Source organism: Lolium rigidum, chromosome 6, assembly GCF_022539505.1.
Source record: "Lolium rigidum isolate FL_2022 chromosome 6, APGP_CSIRO_Lrig_0.1, whole genome shotgun sequence".
Lineage (NCBI taxonomy): Eukaryota > Viridiplantae > Streptophyta > Magnoliopsida > Poales > Poaceae > Lolium > Lolium rigidum.
Window position 1 is genome coordinate 123,274,263 of NC_061513.1, and position 20,786 is coordinate 123,295,048.

Sequence of the window (20,786 nt, forward strand, 5' to 3'; positions counted from 1 at the left end):
TATGTACAGGTAGAATGCTAAGAATTATGGTATAAAATTAGATTTTAGTAGTTAAGTTAAATTTCATTGAAGTATGCTAACAAGGCGGGTAGAAAATTGTCTCCTGTTGCAACACAGTCGTGCAACTTATGTGGATGTTTCTTTTTTTTCCATTTCTTCTTTGCTTCCATTTTGAACGGTCATGTGTGTTTTTCACTTGCTTAGTCATAACACATTGAGTCCCAGATCCAGGAGATCCAAAAAAAAAATCCAGCATATAAGAATAAAATATATTGGTTCCTTATCCTTTTTTACATGACTGAACACTACTGCTTTAAATCTATTTTGAAGTAGTTCCCTATCCTTTTTTACATGACTAAACTACTGCTTTAACAGGTAATTTACTTGAGCACGGATTGATATAGGAGGTGAAGCATTTGAACATTGAAGTCTCCAGAGCATAAGCGCCTGAAATTATTGCTGAAGTAAATTAGGAAGGTTATCTTGCAGCTTCATGTGCTATTTGTTTATCCTCTGAAAGTATATGCAGTATTATCAGAGGTGAGCGCACATTGCACTACTTCAGTGTAGAGATAAGACAGGATTGGTTTTCTGAATGTATATCATGTAATATCTAAATTGGTAGCTAATCCAGCTTTTTTATGATTCTGTCTTGCATTGAATTACTCTATATTAGTTTTTCTCTGAATTTAGCTCCTAACACCCATTGTCTTTTGAGGTGGTTGAGGATTTGTCTACACAAGCAAATGTACCTGTCAGCAATTGAACCAGAGTCGGGTTTTTTCTGCGACAAGGAAGGTTATGTTGCAGCTTCATGTGCTATGTTTTTATCCTCTGAAAGTATATGCAGTATTATCTGAGGTGAGCGCACTTTGCAATACTTCAGTGTAGAGATAAGACAGGAGTGGTTTTTTGAATGTATATCATATAATATCTAAATCGGTAGCTAATCCAGCTGTTTTGTGATTCTGTCTTGCATTAAATTACTATGCATACAAGTTTTTCTCTGAATTTAGCTCCAAATGAACATTTGAGATGTGATAGATTGGAAGCTGAATCAATGTGTATATTTGATTTTTTCTACCTGGTAGTTCCCGATAGTTATATTTTCCCTTCACTACATAAGTGTGAGACCTTCTGGTTGATGCAGATGCTAATTTGCATGGAGCGTGCCCCAGTTCTGCAACTTGCTGGCCTCCTCCGCTTATTCTCTCCTAGCCAATGGAGGATGGCACGTAGCAGCGCAGATCGTAATGACGCAGGCGAGCTTCTTTAAATTTCTTTGCTTCTCCTTTTATATTTATTATCCTCTCTTTCTATCATTGCTTTGCATATGGGGTCAGCAACATTTCGTTTTTGTTGAAATTGCCTGGGGCTATTTGGGCTACGGGCCGTGATTATTTCAAACTTTGCACTCTAATTTTTTTTCCTTGCATGGACCACGAGAAGACATAAATCAGGAAGCATGCGGAGCGGTGTGGTAAGCGCCAACGGTTGCGGATCATCGGAAGTGAAACCCTTTCTGGCAATTAAGATGGATTGCTAATTCTTCTTCAATGTAGGGCATGTAGAAACACATTAAGCTACAAGCGTGCTATATTTTTCTTTCTGGACTAGGCATACGGTAATACTTTTTCTAGAGAACATAGCAACCCTCCATGAGCTTCCTATTGTATAAGTTTTCCTTTTGAATTGATGAATATAAGTAGAAATTGTTTACTCTGTTCACATCTAGCTTGGAGATCTACAGAAGTGGAAGGCTGATGTTATTTCATCGTGCATCTTAAAGGTTTAGGTCAGTTTAGTATGTTGGTGGAAGAACTCATACCTCACCTTTTCGCCCTTGATTTGGTTATAGTACAGGCTCCTCCTATGAGACTTGCCATGCTTTTTCAGATCTTTCTATGTTGGTGATGCTACCGGCCGGCAGAGACAACAATCATAGCAACACCGATATAGAATTTCCTAAGGTATGGTGAAGCAGCTATCACTTTAGCTGTAGTGCACTACTGCTTCATTCAATTAAAACATTTACTCCAACCAACTCCTTCGAACAGATGGAATTACTTTCATCTTGACTACTTCTTTAAGGCAATCCCATTAGCTATGCAATGTTTAATTACATATTACCACTACTGCCTTGCTATTGCTTAACAACACTACCAGAAACCTACAGGTTCACTTTCATTTGAACTTCAATGTACCCCAGATAGATATCTCTGGGAAAAATAAATATCTTTCATGCAGTACAAGAATACATGTTTCCCTTTTCAGATATCATCCATCTACATTTTGTAGCTTCTGTCGAATGATTTCCAGTTTTTTTCTATCTGGTCTTTTCAGTCAAATTCAAGGACCTTGGGCCAAGGTGTGCCATTTATTAAGCCTACATTATTGCCAATACACATTTTTTTTACTTCTACATATTCCACTAATGTTGTGCCACCTGGGTTATATCTCTAAGCTGGTTCAAGTATAGTCTAAAAACCAGACCATCTTTTTTTTGTGGGGGGGCATCTTTTTTATGATGTCCTTATATATTCCCTTAATACTGTACCCATTCCCTTATTATGAAAAGCAAGCTTCACATTCTTCATGTGGCGTGTTGTATATCGTTCTTGAAGTGCATTTTTGAATAATAATTTTTTTTATAGCTTGACAAGAGAAGCGTGCTTTTGAGAAGTTCATTGTTTTTGATAATTTTTTTGTATCACCAACAACCCCTAACATCGTATCAAAATAAGCTTGGTACGGCAACCATTTATCAGGTCATACAGAAGATTTTGCATGGACATCTCTGCATTTTTGAGAAACTTAATATGAAACAATTCTTTTTAGCGCTATGAGTATTTGATGATGGCAAGGAAACATTCTTATTTTTTAAGGAGAGATCCTACCAGATTTTATATAATTAAATAGTGCACCTTCTTTATTAAATTTTAAGCATGGCAAGAGAACTATGATGTAATCTGCAGGTAGTAAAGAAACTGAAATCTGCTACCTGATGTTCTCCTTAGGTGTAGGATTCAATTTGCAACTGCAGAATTCCTACGATTCAAGCTTCAGAGGTATGGCATGCACATCTCCTATTATCGAAAAGGTAATCAGTTGATGGTCCTTCCATGGTTATGTCCAAGAGATAGTTACCATCTAAATTAGGCATCACATGATTTAAATTGTTTAGTATTTTCCAGTTGATGGTCCTTCCATGGTTCTATGCAATCAAGTTTGTTTAGTATTTTCCATGTGAGTAGTAGACTGAAATTATGTGCCACTGTGATCATGTGACATATTTCTTACTGAAGCATCAAACAACCTTTCATTTTATTTTAAATTTTGTAGTATAATATATAGTTGAGAGGCTACCGTGGCTGAATTAATCCCCAATCGCATTTCCAACCATGGAGCTATCAGTTAATGTGATGCTTGCTCCCATACAAATGAACAGGCGCTTCTACAAATTGGACTACGTAGTGGCTGAGTCAAATTGTTGTTGATGCCTACATGCTGAAGGTTGAGAGGAGCTGTCCCATCACCCGTACAATACTCATTTGGCTGCCAGCTTTTGATACATAGCAGATTGGCAGATCAATTAACACCTAAGATACAATTCTTCCAGCCACAACTAATCAAGTATGATTATTTCACACAAATAAATTACACCAGAAACTATTATACCGAATCCTTAGAAAAATTAACGGCAAACTAGGATTACAGCTTCGGTCCATTTCAGAGGACCGTGTACTCCTATCTATTTTTATATCTTTTTAATGGTTATCACATATGTGTTTGCACTGTTTGCTTTGCAGAGATCTCTACTCCTTTTGTTCCTGCTGAAAAGGCTACCGTCGGGTGCGGAAATTGATGGATCAACACCTTGCTTCTGGTAAGTGAGGTATTACTTAGTTTTTTTTTTTTCTGTTTCCTTATATGTTTCACCCCCTCCCCTTTTTGTTGTTCTAATCATTTTGGTTCTCTTTTTTAGATCGGCGCTCAGCGGTGTGCTCCCATCGACCTATGATAAATTGAGTTGCCGTTGTCTGGGGATTTCGTTGTGACACTCAAGTGTCAGTTCGTTCGTTCCTCTATCTTCTGTTGTGTTTTTGTTCTGCTCTGTCTATTGCTTACTTTCTATTTTATCTTCACGTTGTCAGCTAATTGGCCTGGACGCACACTATGGTGGTCCTCATCTGTACTTCGTTCTGGAACGCCATGCCTTATTCATGTGTCTGTTCTTTTGCACTCCACGTTTTCTTATATGTTTCACTTCACAAGATAATGACTTTCAACTGGGTATCAAATTTACATATATTATCATTTTCCATCTGATTTTTACTGTTGTTATACAATATGTGAAACTCACGGGGTCGTGCGCCAAGGCGCACATCTAAATCTAGTGAAAAAGATAAGGACATGCTACCGTAAGATATAAGCTTATAAGCAAAAGCCGGAAAAGAAAGAAGAAAAACTTACTGAGGGCGAGGGTGTCGGTTTGCATGACCAGTTGGTCATACTCCTTTTGCTCTGCCTCTAGGAGGCGGCCCGATCTTCGGCCGCTTTCCGCGCCTTGCCTCCCTCCTCCAGCTCTGCCCGCAGCACCGCGGTGGAGTTGATAGAATCCTCCAGGGCCTCGTTCAGCTTCGCCTCAGCTGCAGCCTTGGCATCCTTCATCTCCTGATCATGCCGGAGCCCAAATTGGATGAGCTGATCCTTCATCCCCCTGGAAATAAGCTCCTAGGCGTCCAGATCCTTGCGATGCTCCTGGATAAGCTGCTCCTTTTCACCTAGAGTCCGGGAAGGAAGTGTTAACAAAATTGCAATTGGTAAAACGCAGAAAGACGAGTCAACCGGAAAAGGAGCGATACCTTGAAGGGTGCTGAGCTGGGCCTTGAGGGCCTCAATGGAGGCTTCCGGGATAGCTGTTATGCAAAAAAATTGTAAGTAGCAAAAAGAAAAAACCAACCGGTGAAAAGAAGCCGGAGATAAAAGAGCTCACCTTGGCAGTGGCTGTGGGCCTCGGAAAGATCCCGGTGCTCCCACAGAAGCTCCACAAAGAGGCGCTTCCGGGCGTCCGCCGTGCTCTGTTCAAGTAAAAATGACTATAAGAAGAAGCTGGTTTCTTTATGTTCTTGACTAAGTTTCGCGCTAAGAGCTACGCTCTCAACACGAAACTCGGGGACTGAGGAGATATACATAATTCGGAAAAAGTGAAACCGGCTTGAGCTGAAAAAATTGCAAAGAGTTTGGTGTAACTTACCACCACGTTGTTAGTGGCATCGTGCCACGCATTGTCGAGTTCCTTGACCGCCCGCCGCAGCCGCATGAAGTGCTGCTCCGTACACCGGGGGCCAGCGGGGTCAATCGCCGGAAGCCGGTCCTTCCCCAGGCCTCGCGTAGCCGTGGACACATCCGCTCGATTCCACTTTTCAGCGTACTCGAGCAAATGCCCCAGCTCATTGCCTCCGCGCTTCAGCTCCGTAATCTGGCCCAGCTGACCAGTGGCCGCTTCTCCGGCTGCAACAACGGCGCGGCCGGCGTGCAGCACCAGCTGCTGCGAGCCAGGCGTAGAAGTGCCGGGAGCCGTGGCCTTTGCCTTGAAAGGTTCCGGCTTGAGGAGCTTGGTGCCTTCTGGCGGCAGCGTCGGCTTGGCCACAGCGGGTCCTCAGTTTGGCGGTGGCGTCGGCGTGGCCCCGGTTAGCTCGACGGTGGGAGCTTCTGGTGGAGGCGCAGGCGAAGTCTTGGGCGACAAGCGGGCGTCGGGTGCGTCCTGGCCCGGAGTGGAACTTGCCGGCGCGGAAGAGTCCGGCACGGACTTGGAAGGGGAAGAGTCTGCAGTCTTCTTCTTCTTTCTTTTCAGGACGGGAGGAACCTGAGGTTCCGCCCTCCCGCAGCCTTCGGGACTCGGCGGCGATGTTGCGGCGGCGCTGGTGTCTTGTGTTTCTGGAGGGGAGACGTGGTCCTCCTCCGCGCGGTGATCTGGAGGTGTAGGGGCTGCGCGCCCCGCACTTGGAGTGCCTCCCATAGGGGAGGCAGAAGGGTTGCCGGTACCAGATGGTACCGGGCTTGAGTGAAGAGGAGATGAGGTCCTTGCGGTTCCCTCAGAGCTCTCCGGCCTCATGCCGCTGGCGCTCTTGGAGAGCTTGAGCGCAGGGCTGAGCAAGAAAAGGAGAAAGGGTCGGAAAGAGCAACCGAAAGAAAAAGTTTGTAAAGCGAAGCAAACAGAGAAACAAAGGCTTACCCGGAAGCGACCGGCATCTGTTTCCCTTGGTAGCGCCTCTTTCATACCGCTTTCCCTCCGACAACTTCCATCCGGGAGCGTTTGGCGGGAGGGCCTTGGCTTGAACCGGCCTCTGGAGCCGGAGCCTTGTTCTTCTTGCCCTGGGAGGTGAGTTTCTCCAGGAACTCGCGGCCAACCTCGGCCTGCAGAGGAGCCGCATGCTCGTGAACCTGTGGTTGGCTGCCAGCTGAGGAAGCATCTACAGAAGAGAAATAACAACAAAGCATGAGAAACCGAAAGAGAGAACTAACTCAAGGATAATGACGTCATCTTCGGAACCGGTAGCTTCAGATGAAAAGTTACCGGGGCGCGAGGTGTGGGTGCGGCCCATCTTGAGGTCGGTCCAATGAATATAAGGATCAGGGTCCTCCTTGTCAAGATCACGCTTCTGGCGAGGGCCTCGTTTCTCCGCAGCGATGCGAGGAAAACGCTCTTTGGCCTGAAAAAGAATGGAAAGACAATTAGCCACAGCATAAAAGCTACCGGTACAACAACCTGGATTGCACAATCTCTTACTTCATCAGTTGGAGGGTTGGTGGAGCTAAGAGGCAGGAAGCCCCACTCCCAGTCCGTCGGCATGTCCGTTTGGCGGATCCGCCTAGCCTTAAGCACTATATCCTCCTTGCTTAGAGGGAGGCCGGTGATCTTGGTGGGATCACGAGGGCCATACATTTCACTTATTTTATGGGCCCGGCGCTGGAGGGGAAGCACCCGGCGTGAGATGAAGGTGCGGATGATGTCGTCAGAACTAATGTTCGTCTCCTTCATCAGATTCTCCATGAAGCGGATAATCCGGTTGGTCTCAATATGATTAGTCCTCGGATTAAAGCCCCAATTCACCTTCGTGGGCACCGCCGGGTTGAAGGCCGGCAGATTGATAAGATCCGTGTCGCCGGTGTTCTTCACATAGAAAAAGGTCTCTTGCCATGCCCGGCATGACTCGAGACCGGAGAACTTAAAAACGGGGCTCCCTTGGTGGGAGCCGATGATACAAGACCCGCATTGAACGGGGGGTTTGGGTTTAGGAATATCTTTGCCTTGGACCGAATTGATCCGAAGGCTAAAGAAGCGAGCAAAAGTCTCCTTAGTGGGACGGAGGCCGATGTAGCCCTCCATAAAGGAAACGTAACAAGAAAGATAGAAAATGGCATTGCCAGGAAGGTGGTGAGGCTAGAGTTGATAAAAATCCAAGAACTCGCGAAAGAAATCGGAGGCAGGAAGGCTGAAGCCGCGCTCAAAATGAGCAAGGAAAACGACGGACTCACCGGGTTCGAGTACCGGTTCGATCTCGTCGCGCGGAAACCGGCAGGAAAGTTCTGGCGGTATCCTCCGGGAACGGTACAACCAATCAATCTCATGCTACGTCACGTCGGAGCCCTTCCAGGCTCCGCGGGTGATACCGGATAGATCCACCCCCGAACCCTGGCCGGAGCCGCCGGCCTCTTGACCTCTTCCGGTGTCAGATTCCATCCGGGAGAGTTCGGCGGAAAGACTGTCGGAAGCTTCGCTCTGGCGGCTACTGGAGGATGATTCGGAAGGATACTCTTTGCTAGACATGAAGTCTGAACGACGCCGGATTCTACCCAAAAAACAGATTTCCCAAGATCTACCCTTGCGCGAAGATCTACGAGTAAGAGGAAAAGCAATAGAAAAGAGAAAATAAATACCCTACCGGCCCAAGATCTGAAAAGCAAAGAAGAAAGAGGCAAATGCAAATCGGGCCTAACCTGAGGCGGCGGAGAAGCTGAGGGAGAAGGTCACCGGAGGTGCGGCGAGCTAGTAGACATCGACGAAGGCTAGCGACGAGGAGAGGCAAAAGCCGCCGAAGAAAGCTCGAAGCAGCGGCGGCAAAGGAGCGTCGGTGGACCTCTGCGCGGCGGAGACCTTCAGCGCAGCGGGAGCAACGACGCAGGTTCGTCGGGAGCAGTGCTCTGGTGGCGACCGGAGGCGGTGAGATTGCAAGGGGCGAAGAGCTCGGAGCGCTGGAAAGTGGGCAAGTGCGGGGAAGAAGATGAAGTGGAACCGCGCTCCCTCTATATAGAAGAAGGAAGTAGTGGGCTGGCAACTGCTGGGCCACGGCGGTTCAGTTCGTGGGCCGCCACGTGGCACGAGGATACACGCGCGAAAAATAAAATGCCACAGGGAGGCCGCACGGATCCGGAACGGTGGCCGGGATCCGGTGTGGCGCAGTAAATGCAGGCGCAAAAGCTGAAGGGAAGTGACCCCTGGCACTGGCGTGTCAGATACAGTGCGCATGTCTCTGACAGGCATTGTACCCGACTTCACCGATGAGGAGTTTAATGACATAGATACCGGAAGGGAAGATACCGGAAGTATTTACAAAGAAAGGAAGATGTAAGCGCGGCAAAGATACCGGAAGATCTAAACTGACAACCGGAAAGATTAAACCGGTACCTTAGGATGTGGGAACCTGGCATGGTCCGTCGGATAAAATCCACCGGACTATACCAGCTTCGGGGACTAATGTTGGGGGGATGACCCCCGGTATGCCAAAGGCATGCCAAACCGGATGGTTTGAGCCATCAAGATACTGGTTTAATGTTTATCCCGGAGCTCAAAGTTAAGCGTTGGGCTGAGTAAGTCTATACCGATATCCCCAAGAGGGGTATACCGGTATAAGCTAAGGAGACACCGGATGACCGGTAAGATGTGCACTGTAGCACGTCGGCGAGACTGGTCAAAGATTCTCTCCAGAGCTAGAGGACAAAGATGAGCTAAGCAAAGTAGCTTTAAACGAAGCCCTGGCTCCAAAGAGGAAGGTGACGCCAAAAGCAACCGGAGGACGTCAGCCTCCCTGATTAAAGAGGATACCGGCGTCACCTATGATTAAAGTAACTTTGTAAAGTAGTTTGTCTGTTCAAAGATGCCATTAGGGTTTCCTAGGGTTTCTTCCCTTGTAAGCCACCCTCTCCCCTATATAAGGAGAGGGGGCACACCCCATCGCGGGCACGAGATGTATGTACGATCTAAGGGTTATGCTGTAGCCAGAAACCTGTAACCTCATAAGATCAATGAAAAGAAAGATCTAGAGCAGAGTTCTTCCTTGTGTCTTTCTTCTTCTACCTCTGGCTTAGGCCAGGTTCTTGAGGATAGCATCCAGAAGTTCATCCAATCTAATCGAAAACCCTCCCCCGAATGCTCTAGCACCCATTCGGCCCCAACTTAAGCCATCCCATGGCATCTGCTTGTTCGCCACGACGATAACATCGTTAAGCTTACGGTAGTCCGTACATAAACGAGTGGCACCATCCTTCTTGTCCACAAACAAAACTGGTGATCTCCAAGGGGATGCACTAGGTCGAATTAGACCTTTGGCTAACATATCATCTATCTGCTTCTTCAGCTCCACAAGCTTTGTTGGGTTCATGCTATAGGCTCTCTGCGCTATAGGTCCAGTTCCGGGGATTAACTCGATGATAAACTCGATACCCCGATCCGGGGGCATACCGGGTAGATCATCCGGAAACACATCAGGGTATCGACAAACGACCCTCATTTGATCTAGAGTTGGCTTGGCTACACTTTGGTTGCAGGTGAATTTTCTGGGTAGTCTTTCAGAGACATGTTCTACTAGGATACCGGTGCTTCTAGTCATGGCGATGGCTTTCTTGGCACAGTCTATCAATCCATGGTGTTTTGACATCCAGTCCATTCCTAGTATGACTTCCAAACCTTTGGTTCCCAGAATGATTAGATTGGCATAGAAATCTACGTCATGTATTCTGATGGGTACATTTTTGCAAAATTTTCTGGCTTTGGTGGTTGATCCGGGGAATTGAACTATCATAACATGTTTCAAACTGATAGGTTGAATTTTACTTGTTGATGCAAAGTCTTCAGTGACAAAATAATGAGATGCTCCGGAATCAAACAACACTCTGGCAGGGATATGGTTGACAGAAAACATACCCAGTACAACATCTGGTGCTTCCTGGGCTTCTTCGGCGTTCATGTGGTAGAGACGGCCGTTGCGGTTATTGGGGTTGTTGGGGGCGAACTTCTTGCCGGTGGAGACACGGTGTTGCCGCTGAGCAGGTGCGGCGGTGTTGCTCGCGAGCTTGGCGAGCCTCTTGGGACACTCGTTGGAGTAGTGCCCCACTACACCACACTCATAACAAGTGATGGTGGCCTTGTCCTTGGTCGCAACGGGGATGGCGTTGCTTCCGGTTCTGGGGGGCGGTGTTGGTGTTGTTGTTGTTGTTGTTGTTGTTGGGGGCTCTGGGCGGAGCGCGGTTGTATTAGTAGTAGTAGTTGTTGTTGTTGTAGTTGCTGTTGTTGTGGCCTCCTGGCCTGGAGTTTCCTCCACTCCGGTTCTGATAACCGGGGCGCGAGTTCTGCCTCGGGGGCTTGTTGTTGCTTCTCGGAGTGAAACCTCCGATTGAGCTGGGGCGATACTTCTGGGCATTGCTAGACCCACTCTGGTGCATCATGCGCCGCTTGCGGTTCTCATTGGCTTGGTTCAGCTTGCCCTCCATCTGGATGGCAGAGTCAACAAGGGCTTCAAGGTCGGCGAAGGGGATGTTGACGAGGACAGTCTGCATCTCATCATGCAGTCCGTTCAGGAATCTCTCCTGCCTCTTCTCGGTGGTGTCGGTCTCGTCGGGGCGTACCTTGACAGTGTAAGGAACCTGTCGCGGTATTCTACCACCATCATGCGAACTTGCTTCAGTTCACAGAACTCATCCCTCATCTTCTTGATAAGACCCGGGGGTACATGGTACTTGCTAGACTTGAGCTTGAAGTCTGCCCAAGTCATGAACTGACCTCCGTTCATGGCACGGGTGCTAGTCCACCAGGCTCGGGCTGGTCCGGCGAGATAGTGGCTTGCAAACAAAACCATCTCATTGGCTTCCACTCCGGCTACTTCCAAGTTGTTCTCCATAGTCTGGAGCCAGTCGTCGGCGTCGAGTGGTTCTTCAGTCTTGCTAAACACCGGGGGATTGGTGTTCTGGAAGTTCTTGAGCTTAGATCCGGGGTGGTCATGATTTCCATGGCCTTGGTTGGCAAGGTTCTGCAAGGCTACGATGTTGGCTTGGCGTTCAGCTCTTTCAGTCTCCCTGTCGGCAAGCAGGGTTTGCAACAGTTGCATCATCGCATCGTTGTTGTTGCGATTGGGAGGGGCCATCTGAATATAGAGAAGATCATGAGATAAGAGGGAAATTTCTATGGTTTATTTTGAGTAAGTTTGAAAACATTTGAAACTTGTAATCTTTTCATGACAAACATAACATTCATTCATTCATTCATCATCACATAGTACAAACTAACACCCTCATACTACCATGGTTTTAAGAACCATTCTCATGCTACGATAAAAAGGACGGGATACAACTGACACCTACATAAGTGATCTAGTGCAACTACTCCTCATCCTCGACGTCGATCGGGACGTAGTCGTCAGGTCCTGCCTCCAGGAACTCGTAGTCCTCCTCCTCGGTGAACTCGTCCTCCTCAAAGTCGTCGTCGTCGCTCAGGAAGGCTCCTCCTCCCGAAGGTCGATACCTCCGTCGTCCTCCTCCATCTCTCTCAGCTGATCCTCCCGGGCCTTGACGAGTGGCCTCAAGAGACGCGATCTTGGCGCGAAGGCGCACAATCGTAGCGTCCTTCTTGGCACGCTGGCTGGCGAAGGGTCTTGCGGTCGTTGTTGAGTAGCTTGATCGCCTCACCCTGCTCGATGATGTGAGCATGGGTCTGGTTCGCGTAAGCGCGAGTGGCGTCGAGGTCCTTCTGAGTCTGTTAGAGCATGAAGTCAAGGTGCTCAGCATGGTGCCTCAACTCCGGGTGCGGCTGCAGCTCCATGCGCGAAGCGAGAAGCGAGGATGCACACCACGTTCTGTCCACAGAGATGCGCAAGTGCCTCCTGAAGGCCATGTGCGAGTCCGTCGAGCCAGTTGCTCTCGCGGAAGGAGAAGAGGATCCTCTCCGAGGTGGGAGGCTCCATCTTGCCCCTCAAGTCGGCAGTGATCACCCACTGCAACTCTCCTCCGGGCGTGTCGTCCAGCTGAATCCCGTGGAACTCGGGGTGTGGGCGCCCAAGGAAGTGAGAGACGGCGTTGAGGTCGTGCTCGAAGATCAAGCTCCCTCCATTCCCAAGCTGGTAAAACTTGGTGTTGATGGGTTCATTCGGCTCCATCTGAAAGAGAAATGGATCAGTAAGTTAGAGAGTGAGCAAGTGTGGCAAAATTTTAAGTAGATTCAAATAAGAAAGAACATGATTCATCAATTTTTGGAAAAAGTCTCAAAGACAAGAGTGTAAGTAAATTTTCACAAATATTCTCTTCATTTGATTTCAAAGTTAAGTTTTTCAGTCTTCTAAGGTCCATTCTAACTAGGGTCTTCTAAGGTCAAACAATGGCTCTGATACCAACTTGCCAACACCCGGATTTTTAAGTCCGGATGCCTATTATGTCATACATCGCAATCCCAGAAATATTGTTGTTGCGAGGCATAATAGTTAACTATCACAGTCATCATTCATTACAAACCATATGGTCTTACAATTGGAATCACATGATCCATATTACACGAATAGTTGATCTATTGATCAACGAACAAACACAAGTTCATAGCGGAAGCGTAAGATACAAGGACTCTCTGGTCCACATGCCAACGCTTGACGTCGGAAGACTCCTAGTTGTCGTAGGCATCCTGCTGGTCATCTCCTTGTTCATCTTCATACTCTGGCCATTTGAATAGCCAGGGACAAAGCCGTGAGTACTTCAAGTACTCGCAAACTAATACTAGTGTAAGTGCTAGACATTTCTAGTAATGGTGCTAAGCTCTAGTTTATTTGCATAAAGCCAATTTTAGTTCACAAGTATTTGAGAAAAGCTTATTCAAGTGCTAGACTAACTCAAGTGGGAACATTAGTGTCATTCCCACAACATTGTTGTGATTCAAATTCAAGTCACCAATTCACCATTCATTTCAACCTCATTTTCAAGAATTTGACATCGGAAACTGTATGGCCTTTCCAACCGTCCGTAATCGTGGACACGGCTATTCGAATAGATTGACACTCTGCAGAGGTTGCACACTTGTGCCACGACATTTGATTTCATCCGTCGGGATTACCCCGAATCATCGTAACACAGTACGTGGATCATCAACCATAACCTTTCACTTACAAATCCTAGTATGATCACCTCTCCCCATGAGCTTGGCCTCCCAGTGAAGACCAACTCGTCAACTCGGGAGCTGCGCAGAGGCTTGGCCGTACAATTCACCTCAATTCACATCATTTCTCAACAACGGAGGCAGCCTCGGCATAACCCCTATGATGTGTGTTCGAGAGGGAACCCATACTAAGATGCATAAACTTCCAGTTAAGCCCTACCCATAATCAGGTATTGTGGGGGTACTCAATATTGGAAAGGTATCGCATTCAAACCAATATCAGTTTTATCAAAAATCACCATCTTCTCTTGGCCACATTCACCTTCAAAATTCATTCAATGAAATGACTCATCATTCCAAGGTTTCAAATTCATTTCAAAGTCACATGTTCCCATCTAGAGTAGTCAAGTTTTAGTATTTAGCACAAGCACTAATCATGAGGGGTGCTAATCTTGCTTGGCTAGCTTGAGACTAAAATAACTACTCTGGTAAACTTTTTTTAACTTTGACCAAAGTTAACTATAAAAGTAACTCTTGGAAATCAACAAGTAAAACTTGTATGGTAAAAACTTGGGATAGGCTTATGGTAAGAAAAGGTAAGACTAATGGTGCCTTGCCCCAAAGGGCTTTGCACTTTGCAAGAATATTAGCTTGCCTTGGTAGTTCTCAAAGTTCTCCTCCTCCTCCTCTTGGTAGCAACCTTCTTCCTCCGGGTATTCTCCGGTGCTAGCGTCTAAATTTGAATACGAGTATAATCACTCAACTAATTCAATGGCTATTCCAAACATCACATATATTCACACAAACTATTCTAAGCACACAATTAATACAATTAGGGTGCATTGGTTGTGTTGCTTGAGGAGAAATAATTCCTCTCATTACATATGTAAATGATAGTTTCCATAGGGTTCTTGAGAAATAATTTCCTCTCATTGAAATCTTCCTAAGATTTAATTTCTCAAACAATCATACATGAATTTATATTGACCTAAGTCAACCATTCATTATCATCATTTCAGAAAATGATTTAAATGAGGTAGACCACCTCATACCATTTAATAATTCTACAAATGATTTAAATCTCCAAGTATTTCATGTGAGAGTATTTGACCAGGGGTTCAAACATCATATGAAATCACTTGGGACAAGATTTAAATGAAGTAAAATACTTCATATGATTTGCATAATAGTTTTGGACAATATCACTTAAACAAACTAGCCATATTGTCCATAATTTAAACTAGGGCATGATCATGCAAAGTGACCACACCATTTTATTGCAGAAACAATTAGTGTAAGTTAAATGTGAGCTATTGGAGTTGGAATTAACTAAATATCTATTTTGGTTGATTTTTAATATTTATTTGAATGTGAAAAAGTCCCTGCCTTCATCTTTTTATCATTTTATTTATACAACATATCTCAAGGTGAGACCTTTGGCATGCTGTAGATCTTTTTACTAGCTTTCCAACAATATAAAATTTGCTAAATTTGGCCAAGCCAAACAGATTCTATTAAATTTCTAAGTTGGGTCCAATATTGAAATTTGATTTGAATTGATTAAATAGAATTTGAATAAACGGGCTGGCGGGAAACTAGTTTGTGCCGAAACGATTCAAAACACAGCAAATCGGCCCAGTAACGCAGCTGGTGCGCTTGGGCTTGCTGACAAAGTGGGTCCCGCATGTCAGCGGCTGTTAAACCCGAATCGGTATGGATTAAAGAGGGGCGTTGGATTAAAACCAGATCGGACGGTGCCAGTGCATCGTCTTCTCCGGCGAGAGAGGGCTACTGGCGCGGCGAGCCTAGGGGGTCGGAGGGAGAACCGTGGGTCCGGCGAGCGGTGGTGGTGTTCCGTTCGAGGTTGTCAATGAAGGGGAAGAAGCATGTAGCAGTGGCGCAGCTCGAGGAGGCCTGGATCAATGGAGATTTCACCAGAGCTTCCGCGGCTCCGATCGCTCGATTGGCGCTGCTCCGGCTTCGATTCGATGGGTGGAGTGGTGGTGGAGAGTCAGGGATGGGAGGAGAGGATGGTGTGGTGCTCAGATTGCTCAGGGGAGGCCTCTATTTATAGAGACGCAGGTGTGCTGCGGGGCAGGATCGAGGTCGACATGCTCGCGGCGATTCCGGCGAGTGTTGGGGCCAGGCGATGGCGCAGCAGTGTTCTACACGTCCAGGCGAAGCTAGAGGTGGCGACAGCTTGGTCGGGCGGCGGCTAGATAGCTCGCATTTCTTCCGTGTCTGCGGCGGCATCTACGGGATCGTGTCGTCGTCTCCGGCGGCGGCGGTCCAGGGTCGCTGTTCTGCGCGTGTCTGGCGGGTCTGAGGTGGCGCTGTGGTGCTCAACTCGTTGCTGGAGGGGCCAGAGTGAGAGGGAGCTGGTGGGGTGGCGCATGGCCAGTGATGCCCGCGCCGTGCACACGCGCGACGTGAGCGGCATCCTGGCGCATTCTGGGCGCGCGTTCTCCGGTGTTGGTCGTCGTCGAGCTTGACAGTGGCGTGGCTAGGGAGGTGTAGGGAGGTGTGGTGGCTAGTGTGGGCACCAGGGCCAGGGTGGTCGACGATGGAGAGTAGAGGAGGTGCGGCATGGCCGGCATGGTCATGCACATGCATGCTAGCCCTCCTCTCTTAGGGTTACTATGGTGCATTTAAGTAGAGAGGGAACCAAGGGACCATGTAGGGTAGTTTGGGGCAGGTTAGGGTTGAGTAGATCACTATTTGAAATAGTGTGGCATTGTTCCATATTTGGAATTTGCCACATTTGTCCAAATTTGAATGGGTTCAAAAGGTGGCAAGATTTATAAGTGGTGTGTTTGAGTGAGTTGTAAATGACCAGAGAGAAAGAGAGGTGGTGGTGGAATTTAGAAAATCAAAGAATTGCAAAATTTGCTAAGTTGGAGATTGTTCCACATAATAAAAAGTTCCAACTTTACATTAGCATAGAATTTGATCCAAAGTGAATTTGGCACGGTGGTCTTTACCAAAGTTGTTCACCTTGATGTGCTCTTGGATGAGGTGCAAAGATTTGAGAAAGTTTAGTTTGAAAAAAATGAATTGCAAGGGCTCAAAGTAGGGATCAGACTACAAATGGCAGATTTGACCATTATCATATGTGATCCCCAATTTGAGTTTGAATTTGATTTTTTTGTGTTTCTTTGATTCAAAAAGTTGTAATAAGTGTTTAGTAACATAATACAACTAATGGTGAAGACCAAAATGGTCTAGGTTAAAGATTTGCAAAAATGGCATAAACCATATGTGAGGGTTTTAGGGTTTTTCTTTTATTTGATTTCTTTCTCTTTTTAATTTATTTGGTTTGTGATCTTCACTTGATCACATTAGGGTTTTAGGGTTTATCAAATAAACATAATAACAATCATCATGGCATATCACTCAAATGCACAAGTCCTATGCATGGCACTATATGCAATTTAAAAGTTTTTGTTGGTTTGAAATTTTGTTCTCTGGAATTCTTCTAACTTTCTTTTTATTGAAATTTGGGATGTTACAATGAATGAAGCCAGTGTGGATATGTCAGGTATGCTTTTGCAAACCAAAACTTCTTCTGTTTTCTCACTGTTTCTTTTTTTTTGAAATTCGTGTGCTGTCGCCAAATAGGTTCCTTTCTCGACGCTGCTGCTGAAGACGAAAGGGTAGACGCAAGGACAAATCTCCTTGTTAACCTTTCTCTTGATCATGGTTCTCTTTTCTGGGCCACTCCAGAACATACCCAACAGATTGTCAGGTTTCAAGACCGCGCCTGTCAGGTTCGCGAGTTCCTTGATTTCTGCACCAGAACCTTGTCCCTGGTTTACAAGACAATGTTTCCTCCGAACGAGACACCCGACACTCTTCTTGGCCTGATGGAAAAATTTCGGGATGCACCTCGTATCCATAACTTTGTACGAGCTCAATTATCTGCGGGAGCAAGGTTCGCCATGATTATGATACAGATCTGCTACCGAAAATTAGACCTGACGACGATTGTCTCCAAGTGCCTGGCCAAGCAGTCGAAACGAAAAAGGAACATCGACAAAATCAATGATATTGTAACTCCTGTAGCCGAAGAAATGATGGACGAACTTCTTCGGATGGACTCTGAATTCTTTGTCAAAGGGAGATATGCTGAACATACGACAACTGCTGCAAATAACAAAGGTCTATCCATAGATACTATATTAGGCATTAACTGAGTTGTACTATATTGCGAGAAATCATGTCTGTATTTTTGTCAAATTCTTCGTGATAATGAAGTTGTCTATATTGTGAAGTGAATCTATATTGCGAAGCCCCCGAGCCTTTGGCCGGAGCTCATACTATTATTTGCATCTCGATGAATTTACTATTTTGCGAGAGTATGTATATATTTTGCTGTCGTGGGTCATGAGCCCCCGAGCCTGTCGACGAAAAAAGATGTATATCACCAATATCTTTTACTATATTGCAGCACCGCGAGCTCGCCTCATTAAAAACCTTTCCAGCCCCACTCGGTGCCTCGAAAAGGAAAAGAGTGCGTACGAAAACTCGCGGGCGTTTCGAGTACATTGTATTTTTACAAAGGAGGACTATATTTCGACTCTAAGCGTAGAACCGCCCGAGTTGCGCCACGTTCCAGGGGTTTTCTCGGGAACCCCTGTCTTCTTGTCCTTGATCCTGTACGCTCCTCCTTCGATTACTTCTGTGACGATGTAAGGGCCAAGCCATGGCGACTCGAGTTTTTCAGTACTCTGTTGATTGAGCCGCAAAACTAAATCTCCGACCTGAAAAGACCTTGGCCGCAATCGTCGACTGTGGTAGTTTTTCAAGTCTTGCTGGTACTTGGTGACACGTGATAGTACTTCATCTCGAGCTTTGTCAAGTGCATCGACATCGTCCTCTAATGCTCTTCTGGAAGTTTCTTCATCATACTCTGTGACTCTTGGGGAGTCATGCTCTATTTCTATCGGTAGTACTGCCTCAGCTCCATGGACCAGAAAAAACGGAGTTTCCTGTGTCGTTGTATTTGGCGTTGTTCGAATACTCCACAATACACTTGGCAACTCTTCTGGCCAAGTGTGTCGAGCTTTTTCCAGTGGTCCCAACAAACGCTTCTTGATGCCGTTGCAGATGATACCATTGGCTTTTTCGACTTGACCGTTGGTTTGCGGGTGCCCAACTGACGCGAAGTGCAATTTGATGCCCACTTCTGCACAGTATGCCTTGAATTCCTTGGATGTGAAGTTACTGCCATTGTCCGTGATGATGCTATGAGGTACTCCAAACCGAAAACAATGCTTTTTACGAACTTTATTGCTGACGCTGCATCTGGTGAATTTATCGGCTTTGCTTCTATCCACTTGGTGAATTTGTCGACAGCAACGAGCATATACTCGTATCCTCATGGTGAGGCCTTGTGTAACTTTCCCACCATATCAAGACCCCATTGAGCAAAGGGCCAAGACAACGGTATTGGCATTAACTCAGCTGCCGGAGAATGAGGTTTTGCGGCAAATCTCTGGCACGCGTCACAAGTTCGTACTATCTCCTTCGCGTCCTCGATTGCTGTCAACCAGTAAAATCCAGCCCGAAAAACCTTGGCCGCGATAGCTCGACTGCTCGCATGATGACCACATATTCCCTCGTGTACATCCTTCAAGATTATCCTTCCTTCTTCGGGTGTGACGCACCTTTGTAACACACCCGAAATACTGTGTTTGTATAACTCTCCTTTGACCACTGTAAAGGCTTCGGATCGTCGAATAACGCGCCTTGCTTCAACTGGGTCGTCGGGTATTTCTTTCCTTAAGATGTATGATATGTATGCTTGCATCCATGGGACCTGCACCATCATTACTAGCTCCTGGTCTTCTTCCTCTTCTGGTGCTTCCTTGAGAGTCGTCGAGGTTTTCTCTTCCTTCTGCTTCTTCTGCGCCTTCTTTGGCTTTGTGGATCTTTCGGTTATCTCTTCCCAAAACACGCCTGGTGGAATTGCGAGGCACTGCGACCCAATGTTTGCAAGAACATCGGCTTCATCATTACTCAACCTGCTGATGTGATTTACTTCGCATCCATCAAATAATTTTTCGAGCTCATTGTACACTTCCTTGTACGCCATCATGCTATCATTGAGTGCATCACATTGGTTCATGACTTGCTGAGCCACCAACTGTGAGTCGCCAAAGATCTTCAATCGAGTTGCACCACAAGCTTTCGCCATCTTCATTCCATGTATAAGAGCTTCATATTCTGCCTCATTATTAGATGCGTTTGGGAACGTCATCCGCAAGACATACTTCAGTTTGTCGCCTTCAGGTGATATTAGTATCACGCCTGCTCTAGCTCCTTCTACTCTCTTGGAACCGTCAAAGTTCATAGTCCAAGTTCTCGATAAATCTGGAGGTCCTGTGTTTTGCAGCTCCATCCACTCTGCGATGAAATCTGGTAGAATTTGCGACTTTATTGCTTTTCTTTTTTCATACGTGATGTCCCGAGGAGAAAGTTCTATTCCCCAAAGGGAGACACGACCTGTAGCTTCTGGATTGTTTAGTATATTTGATAGAGGTGCTTCATTGACCACTATTATCAGGTGTGCCGAAAAATAGTGCCGCAATTTTCTTGCGGTTGTGATTACTCCATATGCTAGCTTCTGGTACTGCGGGTACCGCTGTTTTGAAGGCGATAAAACTTCACTGATGAAATATACCGGCCTTTGCACTCCATGGAGTTTTCCTTCTTCCTCTCTTTCGACAACCAGCGCCGTGCTAACCACCTGAGGTGTGGCTGCAATGTATAACAGGAGGGGTTCCTTCTCTTTCGGCGCTACCAAGATTGGTGGTGTCGAAATTGTACGTTTCAGATCCTCGAAGGCTCTATCTGCTTCCTCGTTCCACTGGAACTTCTCTCCTTGCTTGATTAAGGCGTAGAATGGTAACGCCTTTTCTCCCAGCCTGGCGACGAATCTGCTTAAAGCTGCGACTCGCCCTGTTAACTGTTGTATTTCTTTCAACTTTGTTGGCTTCCTCATTGTTACGATAGCTTGGATTTTTTCGGGATTAGCTTCAATCCCTCTTGCTGAGACTAGGAACCCGAGAAGTTCTCCTGCAGGGACGCCGAAAGAACACTTCGTTGGGTTCAGCTTGAGGCAGAACTTGTCGAGGTTGTCGAAAGTTTCCTTCAGGTCTTCAATTAATGTTGCCCCCTTTTTTGACGTTATGACGACATCATCAATGTACACTTGTACGTTTTTCCCAATCTGTGTTGCTAAGCACTTCTGCATCACTTTGATATGTTGCTCCCGCATTTTTCATACCAAAAGGCATTGTTCTATAGCAAAACACGCCGTAAGGTGTGATGAACGCTGTTTTGACCTCATCCTCTTCATTCAATCTGATCT